This window comes from Rutidosis leptorrhynchoides, chromosome 1 (assembly GCF_046630445.1).
Source record: "Rutidosis leptorrhynchoides isolate AG116_Rl617_1_P2 chromosome 1, CSIRO_AGI_Rlap_v1, whole genome shotgun sequence".
In the NCBI taxonomy this organism is placed as follows: domain Eukaryota; kingdom Viridiplantae; phylum Streptophyta; class Magnoliopsida; order Asterales; family Asteraceae; genus Rutidosis; species Rutidosis leptorrhynchoides.
Window position 1 is genome coordinate 709,573,623 of NC_092333.1, and position 24,686 is coordinate 709,598,308.

Sequence of the window (24,686 nt, forward strand, 5' to 3'; positions counted from 1 at the left end):
TCTTATATACTGACTACCCAATTCTAGTAAAATTTTTCAAAATTTTAAATTAAATGAACTCAAAATCATGTTTATACATATTTATGAACGATAAAACTAGGTTTTAACACCGAAATTATTGTTACCTCGGAAAGGACATAAATTGAGAAACAAACTAAAATGTTAAAATTCATTTAAAATGGAATAGAGGACGATAAAAAGGAAAATAAAAGCTAAGTGTGGGAATATTTGTACCAAGTTATTCAATTAAAAACTATCTATCACATGTTTCTGTAAAGTTATTGTAGGTGTTTTTGTTTTGGACTAAATTAACTGTTTTACCCAATTTATTAAAGAAAGATGGATCTACACGATGAATCAATTCCATCATTAAAAGGAAGTAAAGTCTTCCGAAAAAGACACGCGCTTCTTGATTTAGGTCATGAAGTTGTCGTCCAGACCAGCTGTAGGTTGACGAAAAATCTAGAAAAGTCATCTCTAAAATCAGCAGGAAATCCACGGACCTCAGCATCAAACAGGGTCGCCAAGTGGTCAGATTTATCCTAACCATGAGAAGGATTTATCTCGTACAATGGGGGGCACCGTGCAAATTAGCTTGATAAGACTAATGAATCAGATCCCCAGAAAGGATAATCTCCTTAAAGATTAAAAATCAGCTTTTAAGTCTGATATTACTCAATCCTTGAGATTGACCTTAAAGATTGAGAATTCAAACTCATGGAATTCGATGATATCTAAACTCGAGCTTGAACGAGAAAATATTTTGATCAAAAATACAAACCGATTTGTTTTCTGAAAACCCTATTTTCAATGCGTTCATTACCATTGAACGTAAAATCCTAGGAATTCACCTGGAATTAATTAGGTCACCTGAACTAAATCGGGTGTCAACCGTAAGAACGGTGGTTGCATAGTGGTCAAAGACAGGACCTTGTGCCATACCGAAAAATTATAAGGGTGAGCTTTACTATTGCTCCTACCAAGGATAGTAATTGCGTCCGACACGTTATAGACCATAATTAAAAGCATGTCAGGGGACATTGCCTTAACAGTTGCTTGTTCAACGCTTTCCTTTACAACCGGACGGTAGTTTATTGAAAGGTAATATACGGGACAAGTAAACTGGACGTGTTGCTTTCCAAATACAAGGTTAGCAAGTGGGTGACACAAAACAGCAAGTTTTGAGCTAAAATTTTCAATTCTGAAACCCACCAAACCCACAAAAATATTTTGCAAACACCGGTAAAGGGTTATCCCGGAAAACTTATCTAGGGTAAAAACTAGATTTAATTTTCAAAAGATCAAATGTTTTCATAAAGATCCAATTTCCTTAATGGATCTAAATTTTTATAGTCATGTGGGACTGTAAACCATATCGTTACTACCATTGTTTATACCGCCGTATAGAAATCACTGATGTACAAAGTGTGAAGAATAAAGAAGTGATTCTAGTATTTCAAGACAATATTGCTTGAGGACAAGCAACGCTCAAGTGTGGGAATATTTGATAATGCTAAAAACGAACATATATTTCATAGCATTATTCCTCAAGAAAGACAAGCTTTTAGTTGCAATTGTTCTATTTACAAGTGATATTCGTTTAAATAATAAAAGGTGAAGACAAAAGACAGATTCGACGAATTGAAGACGCAAACGACCAAAAAGCTCAAAAGTACAAAAGACAATCAAAAAGGTTCCAATTATTGATAAGAAACGTCTCGAAATTACAAGAGTACAAGATTCAAAACGCAAAGTACAAAATATAAAATTGTACGCAAGGACGTTCGAAAATCCGGAACCGGGACCAGAGTCAACTCTCAACGCTCGACGCAACGGACTAAAAATTACAAGTCTACTATGCACAAGAATATAATATAATATATAAATAATTATATTAATTATTTATATTTTATATTTATATATAAAATCCGTCGGCAAGAAAGACTCCAAAAGATGTGAGCTGTAATTTCAATCTCCGCGACTCGCGGAGTTTGAAGGCCAAAAAGGCCGCGAGTCGCGGAGCCCCAATTTCAGAAACTTCCTATAAAAGCAAATGAATTCTGATCGAAAAAACCACAAAAAATATATCCATCTCTCTATCTATATCGTATATATTTATATTTATATTTTTATTTTAATTTTAATTTTAATTTTAATTCTAATAATAAGGGTATGTTAGCGAATGTTGTAAGGGTGTAAGTCGAAATTCTGTCCGTGTAACGCTACGCTATTTTTAATCATTGTAAGTTATGTTCAACCTTTTTACATTAATGTCTCGTAGCTAAGTTATTATTATGCTTATTTAAAACGAAGTAATCATGATGTTGGGCTAATTACTAAAATTGGGTAATTGGGCTTTGTACCATAATTGGGGTTTGGACAAAAGAACGACACTTGTGGAAATTAGACTATGGGCTATTAATGGGCTTTATATTTGTTTAACTAAATGAAAGTTTGTTAATGTTAATATAAAAGATTTACAATTGGGCATCCCTATAAATTACCATATACACTCGATCGGACACGATGGGCGGGGTATTTATATGTACGAATAATCGTTCATTTAACCGGACACGGGAATGGATTAATAGCCACTAGAATAATTAAAACAGGGGTGAAATTACATTCAAGGGTAATTGGTGTAATTGTTAACAAAGTAGTAAAACCTTGGTTTACACGCAGTCGATAACCTGGTGTATTCATTAAACAAAGTATTAAAACCTTGTTACAATTCGAATCCCCAATTAGTTGGAATATTTAACTTCGGGTATAAGAATAATTTGATGAGGACACTCGCACTTTATATTTATGACTGATGGACTGTTATGGACAAAAACCAGACGGACATATTAAATAATCCAGGACAAAGGACAATTAACCCATGGGCATAAAACTAAAATCAATACGTCAAACATCATGATTACGGAAGTTTAAATAAGCATAATTCTTTTATTTCATATTTAATTTCCTTTATTTTATATTTAATTGCACTTCTAATTATCGCACTTTTATTTATTGTTATTTAATTGCACTTTTAATTATCGTACTTTTTAATTATCGCAAGTTTATTTTATCGCACTTTTATTATTCGCAATTTCATTATCGTTATTTACTTTACGCTTTAATTTAAGTCTTGTATTTATTTTACATTAGGTTTTAACTGCGACTAAAGTCTTAAAATCGACAAACCGGTCATTAAACGGTAAAAACCCCCCTTTATAATAATAATATTACTTATATATATGTTTGTATTTTTATAAATGTAAATTAATATAGCGTTGAGCTTTGTTTAAAGATTTCCCTGTGGAACGAACCGGACTTACTAAAAACTACACTACTGTACGATTAGGTACACTGCCTATAAGTGTTGTAGCAAGGTTTAAGTATATCCATTCTATAAATAAACAAATATCTTGTGTAAAATTGTATCGTATTTAATAGTTTTTCCTAGTAAAATATAAACTATTTTGTATACACCTCGCATAACATCAGTCTTTCCCTAGCAGACCCTAAATAACTAGTCTTCTCCCTCCATTCTAAATTTTTATTTCTTTTAGGTTTTACGAGATGAAGAATTCCTTTGATCTGAACCTTGGTCTAATGCTACACGCTATGATTACTAAACGTCATAACGACACACTTCCGAGTGAATTGGTATCATTCATAAGAGGCAAAATGGACGAAGTGAGAAAAGAACTCAGGAAAGATCATCATAAGACACATTTTGTTAAAGGAAAATTAAAATCCGCAATAAAAAGAAGAGCACGACACCTTGAAAGATGTCATAAATGCGGAAAATGGTCACACTAAGGTAAATGTTCGAACAATCAAACATATTCAAATACCGAATTTGTTACTCTATGCAGAGAAGGACCTTTCATATGTTTAGAAGAAAAGTTATTGAAGAATCGAGGTTACGCTTATGTAGCTATGGAAAACCAAATCACACGACTCTCCTATGAGTCAGCTAAAGCAGGTCTCTGAGAATTCTATCTCATAGGTAAGTATGTACAGTTTTTATTTTTTTTATTTATTGCTTTTAACCTTTTGATAATAAACGCTGAATCGTTCGCTATAAAGTATTAAATTGATATTCAATAAAATTAGGTATGCGAAACCAAAATTATTGATATCATACAAAAATTTATTACATCGCTGCGAAATTTACCATTTATTCTTAAGGTATAAATATCTTTAATCAATCAATCCAAAATATTTCAGAAATTCGTCAGGAGTAAAACTAGGTAATATAGCCGAAATTACTTTACCCAAAAGAGGGGCGTATATTTTTGATAATATTTGATTGATTAAAGTGAGATAAAAGACCAAAAAGATTTTTAATTTTAATTTTTACCTTGTTTTTATATTAATATAAAATTAATATTGTAATTTTTTTTAAGTTTTTAAATATTTTAAAAATTAATATTTTCAATAAAAGTTTGTAAAATTAATGTAAAAAAATATTAATATAAATTTTTAATTTTATGCATTTTAAATTTAAGTTTGGTGTGAATTTCAAAACAAAAATTTACTTTATTTCATTAAGTTAAAAAAATGATTTCTAAAATTCGTCGTGAGTTGAAGACTAGGTCGTTGAACCGAAATTGCTTTACCCAAGGGAGGGACGAGAAATTTTATTATTATTATTTTTAATCTTATTTATTTAAAGTATGCCAAAAACATTTAAAAAACCCAAAAATCTTTGCTTTTAAAACAAATGCTTGAAAATGACAAATTTTAAAATTTTGTCGAGGGACAGACTAGGTAAACGTACCGAAACAACTTCGTCCTAAATAAAAAAGAAAACAAAATTTTAAATTTAATTAATTGTTTTATTATTAAAGATTTTATAAAAAAAAAAGAGAGAAATCCGCACTCGCGGAACTTGAAAGGGACCCACATCCACACTCGCGGAGAAATCAAAATCTAGATGGGGTTAACTGGTCGAACAGACCAGTCTTCAACACACCACACCCATATTTTCTGCGAAAAACACACAAAACACTCTAAAAATCGCGATTTTTCACCGTTAATCATCAAATTTTTTGCTAAAATTATGTTGAGAAGGATCCTACCAAGAAGTTACTCAAGGAGATCGGTAATTTCTACATCTAAACACTCTTTAATTCGGATTTTTAGTGTTCTTGAATAAATTTATACCTAATTTGATTTTGATGATTTCTAGTTTAATTATGCTTAAATTGTTTGTGTATTATGCTTGTATAATCTAGATTGATGCTATTTAACATGATTAGAAGCCTTAAACTTCAAATTTTGAGTAATTTAGGGTTTGTGTTCTTGAGCAAAATTGGGGCTTTTTGATATAAACGGGTTATGGCCGAATTTTGTTGTTAGTTTATACTAAATTGAGTAGTGTAACATGTTTAGGTTGCTAAATGATCAAAACTTTGATCCTAAACATGATTTTTAAGTATTAAAGTGGACTTTTTGAGTCAAAAATGCATGAACTCGATTTAATTGATATGAATGCCATTTGGAACTTGTTTAATTGCTAGTAATGATTATTTTGACTTGTTATTTGAGATAAAAGCTAAAGAACATTGTATACATTTTCATATATGTTTACTTGTAAAAGTGTAGAATTGTTAATATTGTGAAAATGCGTATAAAATTTAATATGGATTAAACATGTCATTATGATTGTTTTGATTTATGATTTTGCTAACACTAATGCATATTTGGATGCAAAAAAATTGTGTTTAATGTGTTTTGCAGACTGAAAGGGGTGAATCTTCATCCGCATCTCAGGCTCACAATGCTCCTCCTGAGAATGCAGAAGAACATGAGATTAACAACCAATATAGACAAAATCTACCGCATTAATTCATTTCATATTCAAATATAGAATTGGCATATTTACACCCTAATTTAAGGTTTGACAGACATTGGATAGATTATCCAAAATATCAGAGGAACTTGCACACCCTTCAGTCTAATGTTGTTGAAGTACCCAGAGTAATAGATTGGGAACCGTTATAAACAGTGGGATTGGCCGATCCAATCAGAGAATTACTTACACAAAGGTATGGTGATTCTACTTTTAATGATTGGGAACGTTTGCTTAACACACGTAGGCGTGTATATAGAGAATGGTGTGTGGAATTACTATGTAGTGTTGAAATAAATGATCGGGTAGCTACTTTAACCGATCAGAGTTTTATTAGATTTTTATTAGGAGGTGTGATGCGCCATATGTCTCTACTAGACATGGCTCAGGCTTTTTGTATATATACGCCTGAGGAACTAGCATCTACTTATTATCAAAGGTTGATAGTTAATGGTAGGAGGGTTGATGAAAATTTTGATATGAATGGAATATGGAGTAGAATGACTAGGCATAACTGATTTCGTGGGGGAAATAACTCTTATACTGATATTGATAGAGCTGAGCTAAGAGTAATCCATAGGTTCTTAGCAAACTCGATTACACAGCGAGGTAAGAACAAAGAGAAAGTAAATGAGAATGATTTATTTTATCTCATGTGTATTCGAGACCCACAGAGCGCTGTGAGTACACCTTATTATATGGGTTATTATTTATCGGCTATGGTTAGGAGTATACGGCCTAATGGTATAATAGGAGGTGGTATCTTTGTTACTTTAATTGCTGAGTATCTCGGTGTCGATAGAAGTCAGGGGGGATTAATAATTGCAGCACCAGAACCCCGTGATACAATTGGTTTGAAAGTATATCATAGTGCTAAGGTTTTAAAGAAATGACATAACGCTGCAACACCATATGATGGCCATCATCCACAGGTCGAAAGAGATCAGCAGCAAGGTAATGCGGGAGGGGGGAATCAGATGACAAAAATGCAAATTTTTATGGCTCAACATGAGTATGAAATGGCTAGACAACGAGCATTTCAAGATTGGCAGTATCATCAAAACCAAATCATAAGTCATTGTGCATACATAAATGCAAACTACATTCCTACTCCAATGCCCGTATTTCCTCCCTGGACTATACAGACCCAACCACCGTACCCTACATATGACCCAGCTCAAGCATTCTACAGCACATACGGCTATGAATGGGATCCCTACTGGCACCATCCTCATCAACCCTAATTTTCTTTTATGCCTATTTTTATTTATTTGGTAACTTGTAATTTTATACTTTTAATATTTCTTTTGATACTATAATAATTTTTATAACTTTCTAACTTTTATTATTAGATTTTTAATAATTTTTGAATGTGGGGTGATATACCCAACTTCAAAAATATGTATATATATGTTTGTAGTTTATCTCATGTACAAAATAGGGTAAAACAGCGCATTTTCAAAGACTGGCATTAAGTTCAGCAAAAGCAACTAATTTTGACGACAAGATGCAAAATATATGTGAAATAACAACTGCAGGAATGAAAAAATGATGTGCACCATTTATCATTTAACATAAACAACAATATGTTTGGAAAATTTGGTAAAATTTAATCATTTTTCTACGGTAATCACCCTCAATAATTTAAATTGTTACTGATTTCTTGCAAATGAGGGCATTGCAAGATCTTAAGTGTGAGAAGGGGTTAAATTCTTTCGGATTTTTAAAAATTTTAATTTAAACACTTGATTACCATTAAAAATACTAGTAACGCAGTAGTTGTATTAGAATCTAGTGCTCTCTGATAATAAAGAACAGCCATAGTCTTATATACTGACTACCCAATTCTAGTAAAATTTTTCAAAATTTTCAATTAAATGAACTTAAAATCATGTTTATACATATTTATGAACGATAAAACTAGGTGTTAACACCGAAATTATTGTTACCACAGAAAGGACATAAATTGAGAAACAACCCAAAATGCTTGAATTCATTTAAAATGAAATAGAGGAAAATAAAAAGGCAAAGAAAGAAAAATAAAAGCCAAGTGTGGGAAAAATTTACCAAGTTATTTAGAACATATATCACATATTTGTGTACAAATAATTGAAGATACTTTTGTTTTGGATAATTTTATCAGTTTTACCCAATTTCTTATAATAAATTTGAAAGAAATGTGCCACTTGATTTAAAAGGAAGTAAAGTCTTTCGAGAAAAATACACGCGCTTCTTGATTTAGGTCAGGAAGTTGTCATCCAAACCAGTTGTAGAGTCTACGAAAAACCTTGAAAAGTTTTCTCAAAAATCAGCTGGAAATCCACGGACCTCAGCATCAAACAGGGTCGCCAAGTGGTCAGACTTATCCTAACCATGAGAAGATCTGTCTCGTACAATGGGGGCACCGTGAAAATTAGCTTATAAGACTAATGAATCAGATCTCCAGAAAGGATAATCTCCTTAAAGATCAAAAATCAGCTTTTAAGACTGATATTACTCAATCCTTGAGATTGACCTTAAAGATTGAGAATTCAAACTCATGGAATTCGATGATATCTAAACTCGAGCTTGAACGAGAAAATATTTTGATCAAATTATAAACCGATTTGTTTTCTGAAAACCCTATTTTCAATGCGTTCATTACCATTGAACGTAAAATCCTAGGAATTCACCTAGAATTCATTAGGTCACCTGAACCAAATCGGGTGTCAACCGTAAGAACGGTGGTTGCATAGCATGGTCAAAGACAGGACCTTGTACCAGACTGAAAAACTATAGGGTGATCTTTACTATTGCTCCTACCAATGATAGTAATTGCATCCGACATGACATAGACCATAATCAAAAGCATGTCACGGGACATTGCCTCAACAGTTGCTTGTTTAACGCTTTCCTTTACAACCGGATGTATTTTACCGAAAGGTAATATATGGAGCAAGTATACTGGACGTTTTGCTTTCCCAATACAAGGTTAGCAAGTGGGTAACACAAAATCGCAAGTTTTGAGCTAAAATTTTCAAATCTAAAACCCACCAAACCCACAAAAACATTTTTCAAACACCGGTGAAGGGTTATTCCAGAAAACTTATCTAGGGTAAAAGCTAGATTGAATTTTCAAAAAGATCAAATGTTTTCATAAAGATCCAATTTCCTTAAAGGATCTAAATTTTCATAGTCATGTAGGACTGTAAACCACAACGTTACTATCATTGTTCATACCGCCGTATAGAAATCACTGATGTACAAAGTGTGAAGAATAAAGAAGTGATTCTTGTAAAGCTATATTCAAGTTCTATATTACTTGAGGACAAGCAACGCTCAAGTGTGGGAATATTTGATAATGCTAAAAACGAACATATATTTCATAGCATTATCCCTGAAGAAAGACAAGCTTTTAGTTGCAATTGTTCTATTTACAAGTTATATTCGTTTAAATATTAATGGGTGAAGACAACAGACAGATTCGACGAATTGAAGATGCAAATGACCAAAAAGATAAAAAGTACAAAGTAAAATCCAAGTGGTTCAAATTATTGATGAGAAACGTCTATAAATTATAAGAGTATAAGCCGTGAAACACAAAGTACAAGATATTAAATAGTACGAAAAGGCGTTCGAAAATCCGGAACCGAGACATGAACCAACTTTCAGCGCGCGACGCAATGGACCAAAAATTACAAGTCAACTATGCACAAGAATATAATATAATATATAATTAATTATATATATTATTATATATTATAATTATACGCAGCCCACGTTTTGGATTTAATCTATGAGCTGGATTCCAGACCTCCGCACTCGCGGAGCTATGATGAAGAAAACCTCCGCACTCGTGGAGCTCAACAGTGAAACGTGGGCCTATAAAAGGCCGCGCATTCTGATCGATTTCAACATCTTTTTCTTTTCCTTTCTCATATCATATACGATATATATATATATATATATATATATATATATATATATATATATATATATATATATATATATATATATATATATATATTATATTTTATAATTTTAATTTTAATTTAAGTTTAATAATAATAAGGTTATAGTGGCGAATGTTTTAAGTTTGTAAGTCGAAATTTTGTCCGTGTAACGCTACGCGATTAATACTCATTGTAAGTTATGTTCAACCTTTTTAAATTAATATCTAGTAGCTAAGTTATTATTATGCTTATTTAAATCGAAGTAATCGTGATGTTGGGCTAAATATTAAAGACGGGGCAATTGGGCTTTGGACCATAATTGGGGTTTGGACAAAAGAACGACACTTGTGGAAATTGGACTACGGGCTATTAATGGACTTTATATTTGTTTAACTGAATGATAGTTCGTTAATTTAATATAGAGATTTACAATTTGATGTATCTATAAATAACCATATACACTCGATCGGACACGATGGGCGGGATATTTATAAATACTAATAATCGTTCATTTTACCGGACAAGGGAATGGATTAATAGTCAATGGACTCATTAAAACATGGGTGAATTATGTACAAGGACACTTGGCGTAATTGTTAACAAAGTATTATAACCTTGGGTTACACGCAGTCGATATCCTGGTGTAATTATTAAACAAAGTATTAAGACCTTGTTACAGTTTAAGTCCCCAATTAGCTGGAATATTTGAATTCGGGTATAAGGATAATTTGACGAGGACACTCGCATTTTATATTTATGACTGATGGACTGTTATGGACAAAAACCAGATGGACATATCGAATAATCCAGGACAAAGGACAATTAACCCATGGTAATAAATTAAAATCAACACGTCAAACATCATGATTACGAAAGTTTAAATAAGCATAATTCCTTTATTTTATATCTTATCGCACTTTTATTTACTGTCATTTTATTTATCGCACTTTTAATTATTGTACTTTTTAATTATCACAACTTTTATTTACTGTCATTTTATTTATCGCACTTTTAATTATCGCAATTTTATTATCGTCATTTACTTTACGCTTTAAATTAAGTTATATTTATTTTTAATATTTTACATTAGGTTTTAACTGCGACTAAAGTTTTAAAATCGACAAACCGGTCATTAAACGGTAAAACCCCCTTTTATAATAATAATAATAATACTACTTATATATATATGTATATATATATATATATATATATATATATATATATATATGTGTGTATATATATATATATATATATATATATATATATATATATATATATATATATATATATGCAAATATAGTTTTAAAAATATGGCGTTAAACTTGGCTAGTTCCCTGTGGACGAACCGGACTTACTAAAAACTACACTACTGTACGATTAGGTACACTGCCTATAGTGTTGTAGCAAGGTTTAGGTATATCCACTCTATAAATAAATAAATAACTTGTGTAAAATTGTATCGTATTTAATAGTATTTCGCAATAAAAATATAACTATTTCGTACCCCTCTGCTTTAACATCAGGTTTTCCCCACTAAATTGAAGGATTTTTGTTGTTGACTCCAACATTAGTCATCAAAAAAATAACAATGTGGTTTTTAAATGCAAATACCCCTTAAGCAACTATGTTTGTTACAATAATCTATCTCCTTCTGCCCTGTCTTTCATATCTTTCATTGATAAATCCACTGAACCCACATCTTATCATGAAGTATCAAAACACCAATGTTGGAATGATGTCATGAATGATGAGATGGAGGCCTTGAACCAAAATAATACATGGGTTCTATCTGAACTTCCTCCCGGAAGAAAGCCCATTGGGAGTAAGTAGATCAAGTATAAGGCAAATGGAGAAGTGGAAAGGTACAAGGCAAGGCTTGTTACCAAGGGTTACAATCAAAGGGAGGGTATAGACTTTGAAGAGACTTTCTCTCATGCGGCAAAAATGGTAACTGTAAGGTGCATTCTGACCTTAGCTATTAATAATAACTGGTCCCTGTTTCAACTTGACATAAACAACGCCTTCTTATATGGGGATCTTACTGAGGATGTGTACATGACACTTCCTGAAGGTTATTTTTCTAAAGATGACACTAGGGTTTGAAAATTAACTAAATCCCTATATGGTTTGAAACATGCCCCTAGACAATGGATTGAAAAGTTAACCTCCTTTCTTGTTGAATATGGTTTTGTGCAAAGTATGAATGACTATTCTTTGTATACTTGGTCTATTGGTTCTGTTTTTATTGCTCTTTTGGTCTATGTGGATAATATGATTATAACTGGTAACAACTTAGATGAAATTGCTAAGGTCAAAGAATATCTAAAATCTAAATTCAAAATAAAAGACTTGGGAGAACGTAAGTATTTTCTTGGAATTGAAATTGTTAAAACTGATAAAGGTATCTGTATGAACCAAAGAAAATACTGCCTTGAACTCTTGAATAAGTTTGGAATGTTAGGATCAAAACCTATGACCACTCCTTTAGAAACCAACTTTGTGTTAAACTCTGATGAGACTGAAAATGATAGAAAACTTGATGACATTACCCAATATCAAAGACTTGTTGGAAAATTGATTTACTTGACTCTGACCAGACCTGACATTTCATATTCTGTTCAAAGTTTAAGTTAATATATGCATTCTCCACTTCAATCTCATACCCAAGCTGCATTTAGAGTTCTAAGATATTTAAAAGGATATCCAGGTGCTGTGTTCAGATTATAAGAAATCCAGGTATGAATAATCTTTATGCTTACTCTGATGCTAATTGGGGAAAATGCCTGGGGACCAGAAGGTCTGTGTCTGGATATTGCATTTTTTTTGTGGGTCCCTTATTAGTTGGAAAAGCAAAAAACAACCCACCGTCTCAAGGTCTTCCACTGAGTCTAAATAAAGATCTTTAGCTGCCACAACCAGTGAAATCCTATGGGTTGTGAAGTTGCTTGCTGATCTTAAAGTAAACAACGTGCTGCCTGTAAATCTTTTCTGTGATAATAAATCTGCCCTTTTGCTGGCTGCTAATCCTGTTTTTTATGAGAGGTCTAAACACTTTGAAATTGATGTTCATCTTGTAAGGGATAAATGTTTGGCAGGTGTTATTAAAACTGATTATATTTATACTACAAGACAGGTAGCAGATATCTTCACGAAATCCTTAAATAAATCTCAACACAAGTTTTTTTGTGACAAACTTGGAATTATCAATGTATATAAAGATAAGATTGAGGGAGGGTGTTACATTCATGCTTGCAATCTTCCCTTTATCTACTTCTTATTGTGTTTTTTGTTTATAAGTGTAGGGACTCTGTTGCAAATAAAGGATGTTAGATATAATTTGTAAAAGGTGGCAGCTTATTCTTCTTATTACAAGTTTTTGGATCTTTAAGGGTGCAAAGTGGAACTACATTTGTGAAGGCTATAAAACCCCTCCTAGGGTTGCTGCTCTGCTCGAAATCATCAGACACGCCTCATTTCATCACTTGATCCTCATTATTCTTATTCATCAAATTCATCTTTGTTTTTTCATAGTTCTTGTGTTAATCTATTGTTTTAGTGATAGATTGGTGTATCAATTGTGGTACCAATCTTGGTCATTATTCTATTTTGTTATCTTTCTCTCTCGGCTGTAATCGTGGGGATACCACAGACCCGTTTTCGATAAAATGTTAATATTTTGGTGATCTACTTGTTACTTTCTGTGATTTATACACTGTAGCAGGTTTGGAGAAGTCTAAAATATAAAATGTCGATAAGCCAAACATACATCTGTAAATAAGATGTGAGAAATATTAGCAGATTAAATGGCTGGATGTTTGGTTGTACCACAATTGATGAAAACTTAGAGGACCTATGTTGACCCAAATCAAAAGGGTGTAATGCGTTTGTACCACATGAAAAGATAATACTCTTTAATTATTTATTGAGTCATTAACATTATCCTCTCTCTTTTTTCTTGAAAAATACTCGTAACACTTAAGAGTTGATGAATATCCTCATCATATATACTACAACCTTTTTCAATTGACTCATAGTTTAATTTTTAAAGATGTGCGTAACCATAAATTGCATACCTAAAAAAAGTAAAATGTGAAATATAATACTCTGAAACCAAAAAGGAACATGTGACGACCTGAAAATTTCCGACCAAATTTAAACTTAATATTTATATGATTTCGACACGATAAGCAAAGTCTGTATAGTTGAGTCTCAAAATTTTGGAACTGTTTACATGAATTCAATTAACCTGTGACCATTCTCGACGATTCACGGACAATTTGTTTGCAAATAAATATGTATATATATATATATATATAAATATACGTATATATAATAACTTGAAATAATAATATACGATTAGTTGTTATAACTAAATATGTATAATAGTATTATATTAAACCTAAACTGATTAATAAAATAGCCACATTTTAATATATATATATATATATATATATATATATATATATACATATTTTTTCTAACAAACATTAGAAAAAATGAATAAAATGAATCATTATATAATTATAAATACTCTGTAATATATATACTACTGGTTTGAATCAAGCATTATGGAACATGCATCTATCTCAATCACTGATTTGCTTTTACTGTTACATGAAACCAACCTATAACAATCTCTTAATTATCTAGTGAATTAATTGAGTGAATTACTATTTAATGTTGTCATTCGCTTGCCTTCCACAAACCATTTACGGGGTAATATCTATATTTTATTACATCACCACCTATCTCCTATATATATTTACATAATTATATACATAATTATTATAAGTATATACATATATATAATTTATAAATACTATATGAAGAAATTAGAATATTTCAGTCTATGTAAATATTAGTATGTTAATATTGATTTGTTATATTAAGTATTACTATTATTACTAGTAATATTGTATTCATTATATTTAATGCAAGTATTAACAATAAAGTTAATAATTATTATCATTAATAATTATTATTATCTGTATTATTAATATTATTATTATTAATAATTAATATTATCATTTTTATTATTATTATAAATAATAATAGTATTATTGTTATTGTATTATATATTAGTAATTATGAATTATTAATATTAAATTAAATAAATCATATGAATCAGATTTATACGCGTTTAATATCTATTTCACTATCATCCCTATTTTTTTCCCCTGATTCTCCTACCTGATCCAGGATCCTTGTCGATCCAGTCTCCATCACAAAACAAAATTTGATAAATAATTGATGCTGAATAGAAATCGATCTGGCAAGATGCAAAAACCACGACTGCTATTTGATGAATCAAGAAGATATTCACAGAAACAAAACCCAATTATTATTTTCTTCTTTTTCACGACCTGCTTCAGTCCATTATCCATTTTCGAATCAAACATAAAAATATAATAATGCAGTTGTATTCTAAATGATATCGTGGAATTGTCTGCACGTTTACAACTTCTAAATCAATAAATTGAATCTGAATTCGAAAAGTCAAAGTTTGTTCATCTTCGGTCAACAAATCAATTGAAGAGATTCTGTAAATTTCAGAATCAAACGTTGATCAACGAGTGTTTGTCGGGTGCTATGGAATACATTTCATTTAGGATTCATGACCTAAGAGTGATTGATTTGCAATTCTTGAAATTTTTCTGTTCATTCTTCATACCGAACCTGTTTATAAGCAAATCTTATAATTATGATGTTTCTATTCGTGATTATTACCATATGATCTTCATCGCTGCTATTGGGAGTACTTGTGATCGATTTCAAGTCTTAATTCGTTAAATTGTTTGAAATTGTTGAGGAAGGTGAAGGCGATTACTGTGTTCAAGAACGCTTCACTGCTGTTGTGTTCTGTTTCCCTTTCTGTTTACTACTACAACGACTAAGGAGGTGAAGATGACGATGATGATTCAAGATGAAAAGAATTAATGGTGATGATAAATGATGAGTAACGAGGGGATTGATGAAGGTTGTAGTACCTACTTGTTTTGTTCGACGACTAAACTAACCAGTTTTTTTTTAGTTTCTTTTGGGTCGAGTATAGGATTATTTGATTGGGCCGTGACCCATGAGTCCAACAAAACATGCAGTTGGGCCGTTAATACCCATGATCCTAACTGATGCTTATTTTTTCTTCTTTTCGTGATTTATATTAATGAGGAGGGGGAACAAGATTGATAATGGTAATTGATAGACGAATGGTTTGTGGTGTTATCGGGTTAGCGGGAGGTCACGGGTTCGAGCCCGGGCGTGGACAACTATAATTATTTATTTTTTGGAACTCTTTGTGAGGTAGTCTTCTCACTATTATTATTATTATTATTATTATTATTATTATTATTATTATTATTATTATTATTATTATTATTATTATTATTGTTATTGTTATTGTTATTGTTATTATTATTATTGTTATTATTATTACTAATTATTGTTAAAATTGTTATTATTAATATTACTACTATCATTATTATCATTAAGTTGTAGTATTATTATTATTACTAGTATTAACACTTAAAAACTATTAGTATTATCATTATTAATATTTTTGTTTTTAGTACTATTATTACTGTATTATTATTACTTGTATTATAATTAATATTGGAATTATAATTATTATTATTTTTATTATCACAGTTACAAGTATCATAATTATTAGTATCATTTTAAAATGTATAGAATTATTATTGTTATCATTAACTTGGGTACTAATATTATCATTATTAATATTGTTGATATGATTATGATTAGTAGTAAATTCTTATTATAAAGTATTATTATTATCATTATTACTAAAAGTATTATCATTTTAAAACCTAAAATTTTATTTAAAAACTAGTATGATCATTATTATTATTATAAAAAAAATTATTAAGTATCATTATAATTACCACCAATAACATTATAATTAACATTTTACAGATATTATTAATATCATTAATATTATCATTAGTGGAATTATTAACATTATTATCTTTACTAATAATAATAAGTAATATAATTATTATCATTTTTACCACTATTAATATTATTTTGATGTTATTATAACTACTATTAATAATATACAAATGATATATATACATATTAAAAATATATTTAATACGTATAACATAACGGAAATTAATATTTTTACATTATAAAATGAATATAAGTTATTGATATAAAAAAACGATATCACTAATAATAATATTTAAATTTGTCCAATTAAGATTATACGTTTTAATATATATATATAAATGATATAGGTTCGTGAATCCAAGGCCAACCATATACTTGTTCAATGTCGTCATATATATTTTTACTACAAAATACATTACTGTGAGTTTCATTTGCTCCCTTTTTAAATGCTTTTGCAATATATATTTTTGGGACTGAGAATACATGCGCTGCTTTTATAACTGTTTTACGAAATAGACACAAGTAATCGAAACTACATTATATGGTTGAATGATCGAAGCCGAATATGCCCCTTTTGCTTGGTAACCTAAGAATTAGTAAACCGTTCTACTAATTGACGTGAATCCTAAAGATAGATCTATTGGGCCTAACAAACCCCATCCAAAGTACCGGATGCTTTAGTACTTCGAATTCGTTTTTATCATATCCGATGGATATCCCGGAATGATAGGGGATATTCTTATATGCATCTTGTTAATGTCGGTTACCAGGTGTTCAATCCATATGAATGATTTTTGTCTCTATGCATGGGACGTATATTGATGAGAAATGGAAATGAAAATCTTGTGGTCTATTAAAATGATGAAAATGATCGATTATGATAAACTAATGAACTCACCAACCTTTTGGTTGACACTTTAAAGCATGTTTATTCTCAGGTATGAAAGAAGTCTTCCGTTGTGCAATTGCTCATTTTAAAGATATTACTTGGAGTCATTCATGACATATTTCAAAAGACGTTGCATTCGAGTCATTGAGTTCAACAAGATTATTATAAGTCATTTATAGTTTGATATATTATGAAATGGTATGCATGCCTGTCAACTTTCGTTGAAATGAAAGTTTGTCTTTTAAAAACGAATGCAATGTTTGTAAAATGTATCATATAGAGGTCAGAACCTCGCGATGTAATTAACTATTGTGAATCGTTTATAGTTGATATGAACGGGTCCTTTCAGTTGGTATCAGAGCGGTGGTCTTAGCGAACCAGGTCTGCATTAGTGTGTCTAACTGATAAGTTGTTAGGATGCATTAGTGAGTCTGGAATTCGACCGTGTCTGCATGTCAAAAGTTTTGCTTATCATTTCATGTAGAAAATTACTTGCTTATCATCCTTAAAGTCTAGACACATCTTACTGCCTCTATTGCATAGATATTGTATAGATAAATTCGTATCTTAGCGTATCTGTTACTGTAAACTTTGTCTGACAGCTTCTGAAGATTCCTCCGTAACTTATGGGATCTTGGTATTCTATATACATATGAAAATTATGTGTTTCTAAGTCATATAATCTATCTCATATCAAAAAAAAAAAAATAAAAAAAAAAATCAATTCCCTGATCGTACGAAATGGATCTTTCAACTAGTTCAAGTTCTTCGGAACCCGACAGCTATTCCGACATGGATGTTTACCTAAGTTCCGAAAGCAGTGTCACCAGAATGAATCAACCAATCATCCATCCCCAATTCATCTGATGGGTTCGTAGTCGACTTAATCAATGGAGACGCGCAGAAGGCGATCCCTCCCACTAACCGAATTCACCTCTTGATGAAGAACCTGAAGCACTTACCGGTGAACCTGTTCATAACACCATTTTCACCCTCATTTCCCAAATATTTCGCCACGACTATATCATAACTCAGAATCTAAACCTTATTCATTCGCCCGTTCTTACCGACAATCATCCCGGAGTAATAAGTCAACGAACTACGCGCCCGAGTTGTAGCCTTGAAAAATATGGTGCAAAACGTACCAGCTTCAGCAACATCAACGGCACCAACAGTACCACCAACATCAATACCAGTACCATCAACAACACACGCTTCAACATCACAATCTGTACCTCGAGCATAATTATCATTCTACATGACGTTCTACATCATTTATCTTTGTTCGACATGGCGATTATGTAATCTCTAATGTTTTAGAGATTATATATTCTTGTTCTAATGGTAAATCAGATGAGTTAATATCGTATTAACTCATTAAATCTATATTACATCTGAAGAAAATATATATGTATATATGTTTTCATAAAGATTGTAATTGAAAATTTCTCTTAAAACTGTTAATGATGAAAATATTTTAACGGGTAGGTAATACCCGAGGAATATTTAGATTTCACATTAATAAGTTACACTGTATATTCTTCGAATCTGATTCAACAGTCATTTACTATCCTACTTACATCCACAGATATATGAATCCGTTCACCACAGAATAACCATTTTCATTCAATTTCATATTTGAATTTTGACTTTTCAGAATCCAACAAGTGGCATAATGAAGAAAAACATTGGACAAAATAAAATTTGTTAGAAACAAACAATTTAACTATGAGAAGAATTTTGTTAAGAATCCACGCTAACTGTTCCTAGCTAACTGTACCTAGCTAACTTATTACATTTAATTATCGCAATTTATTATCGTAATTTTAATTCTCGCAATTTTATTTATCGTCATTTAATTTCTGTTATTTATTTTATGCACTTTAAATATCGGGACACGTATACAAGGTTTTGACATATCATATAGACGCATCTATATATAATATTTGGAATAACCATAGACACTCTATATGCAGTAATGCTTGAGTTAGCTATACATGGTTGAGGTTGATTCTACAATAATATATATATACTTTGAGTTGTGATCGAGTCTGAGACATGTATACAATGGGTCACGAATACGTATTAATTAATTCGAATATTATATATTAAACTATATATGAATTATTGAATTACTAATTGTGGACTGCTAACTGTGGACTATCAACATTGGACAATTAAAATGAATTAAAATATTGATTATAACATATCAAACTAAACAATTCTTCAAGTTTGCCACTTGATTTCATCTTAAACCTCATTTGTATCTTGACAATTACAATCTGCGTTCAAACCTTTCATGATTCTTGAAAACACCTCAATCGAGAGGATGAACCAACCGCACTTCATCTACGGAACAAAAGATTGATGCATATAGTTATACACCTGAAAAACTCTCGAAAACTGAGTAAACGTTTAACACGTATCTGTGCTAATTCCTTTAATGTTATTATTACCCAAAATAACTTGGTAATTCCTTTCAAAGTAGCAATTTTTGTTACAGCTCCAACAAGATACTTCGACTTTTCATTCGAAATAACCTTATTATAACCTTGATATATATACATGCTCATTTATTGTTATCGGAGAACCTTTTATATTTCACCATATTACCATCAGCGTTTAATCATCTAAAAACACAATTATCCTGAAACCACCTCGGATTGATAACTGATGATTCAGATATCGTAGCATTAAATGCAGAGGAAACAGAAAAATTGTATATGGTCTAAATGACCAAAAGTTTGATGATAAAGAAGGGAGTGTTAGGAACGCTCGATAGAAAATTTTGGTACTGAAAAAATAGATTAAGCAAACCATGAAGGAGATTAAGGCCAAATATAAGGACCATACCATATATTCAAAGAAACCAGGTAATTCTGGATCCGATGAAACCTTCAGCGAATATCTAGCTCCGTACTCATGTTAAAATCTTGCGGAAAATCTTTCTTCATCAACCATCGAACTTAGAAATTCCAAAATATCATCATAAATATCTTCGATATTTCTGAAGATATTTTCATAAATATTCTCGTCCGAAATTATTTATCTCTTCGTGCTATCTATATTACATCATAAAGGAAACTACTTTAGTTTCTAAATTTCTTTAAAATTCGAGTTTAAATTATGAATGATTTTGAAGTAGTATTGGAAATTGATGCATGAGTTAGTATAATATAATGACACTTGATCAACGTGATTATATTACAGTAAGTCATGCTAAGTTTCTAATGGGACATGATGATTCACAGATCATAACGTCATCACGTGCCATGTTACATAACTCTTTCATTCTGCTTAACTTCTGAACATATCAAGAAAGTATATTCTTGATAGTTCTAGTCTCAGTGATTCTGGTAATTTGACAAATCAAATCGTGCGATTTCGTACTTTCTTGTTTAAAACATTAAGTTCATTCGAAACTCTACACTTATGAATTCTGGACCATTACTCGCTTTACTAGAGGTCGAGAGAAGAATAAAAAGGCAAAGAGCTTCAAAATATAAGAGAAAATATAAGCCCAATAACAACACGAAGTTTACAAACCGTGGATATTAATACGAATAGCAATATACAGATACGGTATAATTAAGAATAGTATCACCCCAAGAAATAGTAGAAGTAAACAGATTTTTCTGGTGGAAGATTGAAAAGAAGGATGACAGAAATGATAATTAGAAAAATATCAAGGATTAGAACGGGATTAAGCATTTTCACAATCTTTTGGATGTATGAACTAAGAAAGAAAGTATAGGAATGGTGAAAGTAATGGAACGGAAAAAGTTTAATTTATAATGGAAAGATCAGACAAAGTAATCGAGACAGATCACCATATTTAATTATAGAGATCTTAATTTCCTTACTCACCAAAGAATCAAATCTTTTAGATTTCGAAGATTTTCTCTGAAATCCCTTGAATTCCGGAATTCAATCAAGACAACGTCAAAAGTTAAGACGCACCTTATTTTCTAAATTCAACCATGACCAGTCAAAAGTTATGATGAAACTTATCATTTTCATTTCACTATTTAGTGATAGCTTCACTCGTACTCTTCGAATAAATGAATTGTTATATCCATATTACTCACTGATGATAAAACCCTAATTTTCAACGCGTATGCGTCATGAAAACATACGTATTGTCAGCCATGACCATCCCAATCAAATTTCGGGACGAAATATCTTTAACGAGTAGGTACTGTGACGACCCGGAAATTTCCGACCAAATTTAAACTTAATCTTTATATGATTTCGACACGATAAGCAAAGTCTGTATAGTTGAGTCTCAAAATTTTGGAACTGTTTACATGAATTCAATTAACCTGTGACCATTCTCGACAATTCACGGACAATTTGTTTGCAAATAAATATGTATATATATATATATATATATATATATAAATATACGTATATATAATAACTTGAAATAATAATATACGATTAATTGTTATAACTAAATATGTATAATAGTATTATATTAAACCTAAACTGATTAAAAAAATAGCCACATTTTAATATATATATATATATATATATATATATATATATATATATATATATATATATATATATATATATATATATATATATATATGTGACGATCGCTCCAAATCCATATGGACGAACACGTCATTCATCGATTTCATTGCGAGGTATTTGACCTCTATATGATACGTTTTGTAAACATTGCATTCTTTTGAAAAGACACACCATAAATGAATATTTAAATCAAAGGTTTTCGACATATGATGATTTCTTCATATAGACAATCACCATAAATAATAGTTTACAACAGTACTTCCGTTGACAATGCAGTCAAAATAAGATACTTGGTGATGATTTGGTGAATGCAACGTTTCCTTGGAAAAATATGCCATGTAAGACTCCATGCACATAGCTTGTCTAATATATAAGCAAACAGCGGAAGACTTCTAGGGAACCTGAGAATAAACATGCTAACAAGTGTCAACACAAAGGTTGGTGAGTTCATAGTTTTAATGTATCATATAATCTGTACATAAAGGTGGATCACAAGATTTCAGTTGTTTCATCCAGAAACGTTTATCAAAATATTCTACGAAATTGAGCACCCTGGTAACTAAACTTAACGTATATATAATTTGTACCCTTTGTATAATCATCTTAATGACACACGTAAACCAACGTGTACGCTTCTCAAATAGCATACGTCCGTTAAAAGGCTAGTGCTCTAGCTCGGACGGGGATATCAAGCCCTATGGATCCATATACTACTACTCGCGCCCACCAGTTCTTATAACCGGCAGTTACTAGTTACCAAAGCTAAGGGATTTTCGGTTCAAACTCGGTGTAGAATTTAGTATGTACTTGTATCCATTGCGTTTAAAATAAAGTGCATGTATTCTCAGCCCAAAAATATAGATTGCAAAAGTAATTAAAAAGGGAGCAAATGAAACTCACCTTAGCAGCATATAAAGTCGTTCACCAAAATATGACCGAAACTCGGATTACCAAATAACCGTAGATCTCAACCTAGAGAACATATGTTGGTCAATAAATGTCTATCAAGCTAGGTCTGGTCATAGTGTATCACACTCCTAATGCTCGAGATCAACATACAAAAGTTATCCAAAGTCATTTCAAAAAGTCAATTTTGACAATAGTTCAACAAAACGAGACATATCTTATATAAGGAGTCATTTACTCGGTTGGTAATATTCAAAAATCCATTTTATCAATCTCGTAAACAAGTTGTTTAAATCTTAATTGCAGATTCAAAAGCAATTTCAATTAACGTTAATCATAATTCAGTTGATCATATCTCTTAATCCGTTCATCGAAACTATTCGATATCTAAATGAAAAGTCATTGATTTTTCGTCAGCTTTCCAAAAACATACATATCATATACCTTTTACCAGTAACATATGTATTTAATTCGTGATTCATCATAAACTGTTTAACGACGAAATTTAGCATACAAGCATGTATAAATATATATACTCGAGCACTAGACATGGATACACAATTAATATATAAAAGATAAAATATGAGTGCTTACGTATCAATATTGAGGTTCAATATTGTAGGAAAGTACGTAGACGCAACAGAGATGATAAACACTAGGTTTGATTCACAAATATACCCCCGAACATTACCCATAACCTCCTTGGCAATAACCCATAATTTCCTTAGCTCTATCCCGCTTGAAAACCATTTTGAAAGTGACACGCTCATAACCTCGTCGTAGTATTTTATGTATAATACTAATTAATAATATTAATAATAATAAGATTAATAATAATATTAATCTCAATAATAATAATAATAATAATAATAATAATAATTTATATAATATATATATATATATATATATATATATATATATATATATATATATATATATATATATATATATATATATATGAGAGAGAAGAGGTCGAGAGATAGATTGAGTAAAAAAAATGGCAGAAACGATCGAGCTTTATAATGTGGCCTGATATCAGACCCCATACGATCGCATGGGGAATGTGAGGGGATTCCATGCGATCGCAAGGATCCCTTTTCCAGCTCACATTTTTTGATTTCTTCCTCGTCGACATAATATTATAATATTATGATACGTAAATGAAGTTTAAAATTTTAAAAAGTCGTATTTATTAAATACTTCAGGGGTATTCTATGTAACTTATAATTAATAATTTCTATCATGTCGTTTTCATGTGAACAGTAAATGAATTAATTTAAATTCAACTATTTAAGCTACACGTTGTACGTTGTGCTTTACAAATTGTACATTATTAATTTAACTTCGTTTCTTAAAAAACAATACAAAAATTATATCATAAAAATAAAATGACTTTATACGTAAAATTTTTAATTTGAAATAGCATCGTTTAATAGTAAATTTTTAATCATTTCGTATATAAATATTATTCGCATGATTCCGTATATATCGAAAACTCTTATATTTATTAAAATATGTATATAATACATGTTATGACGTTCGTGAATCGTTGGACAAACAGGGTGGTCAACCGTTATATAAAAAAATCATTTTCAAAAGTTTTAAAACTTGTCAAAATTCGTTGCTTATCATGTCGAAAATATTAAATCATATAGAGAATTGGTTT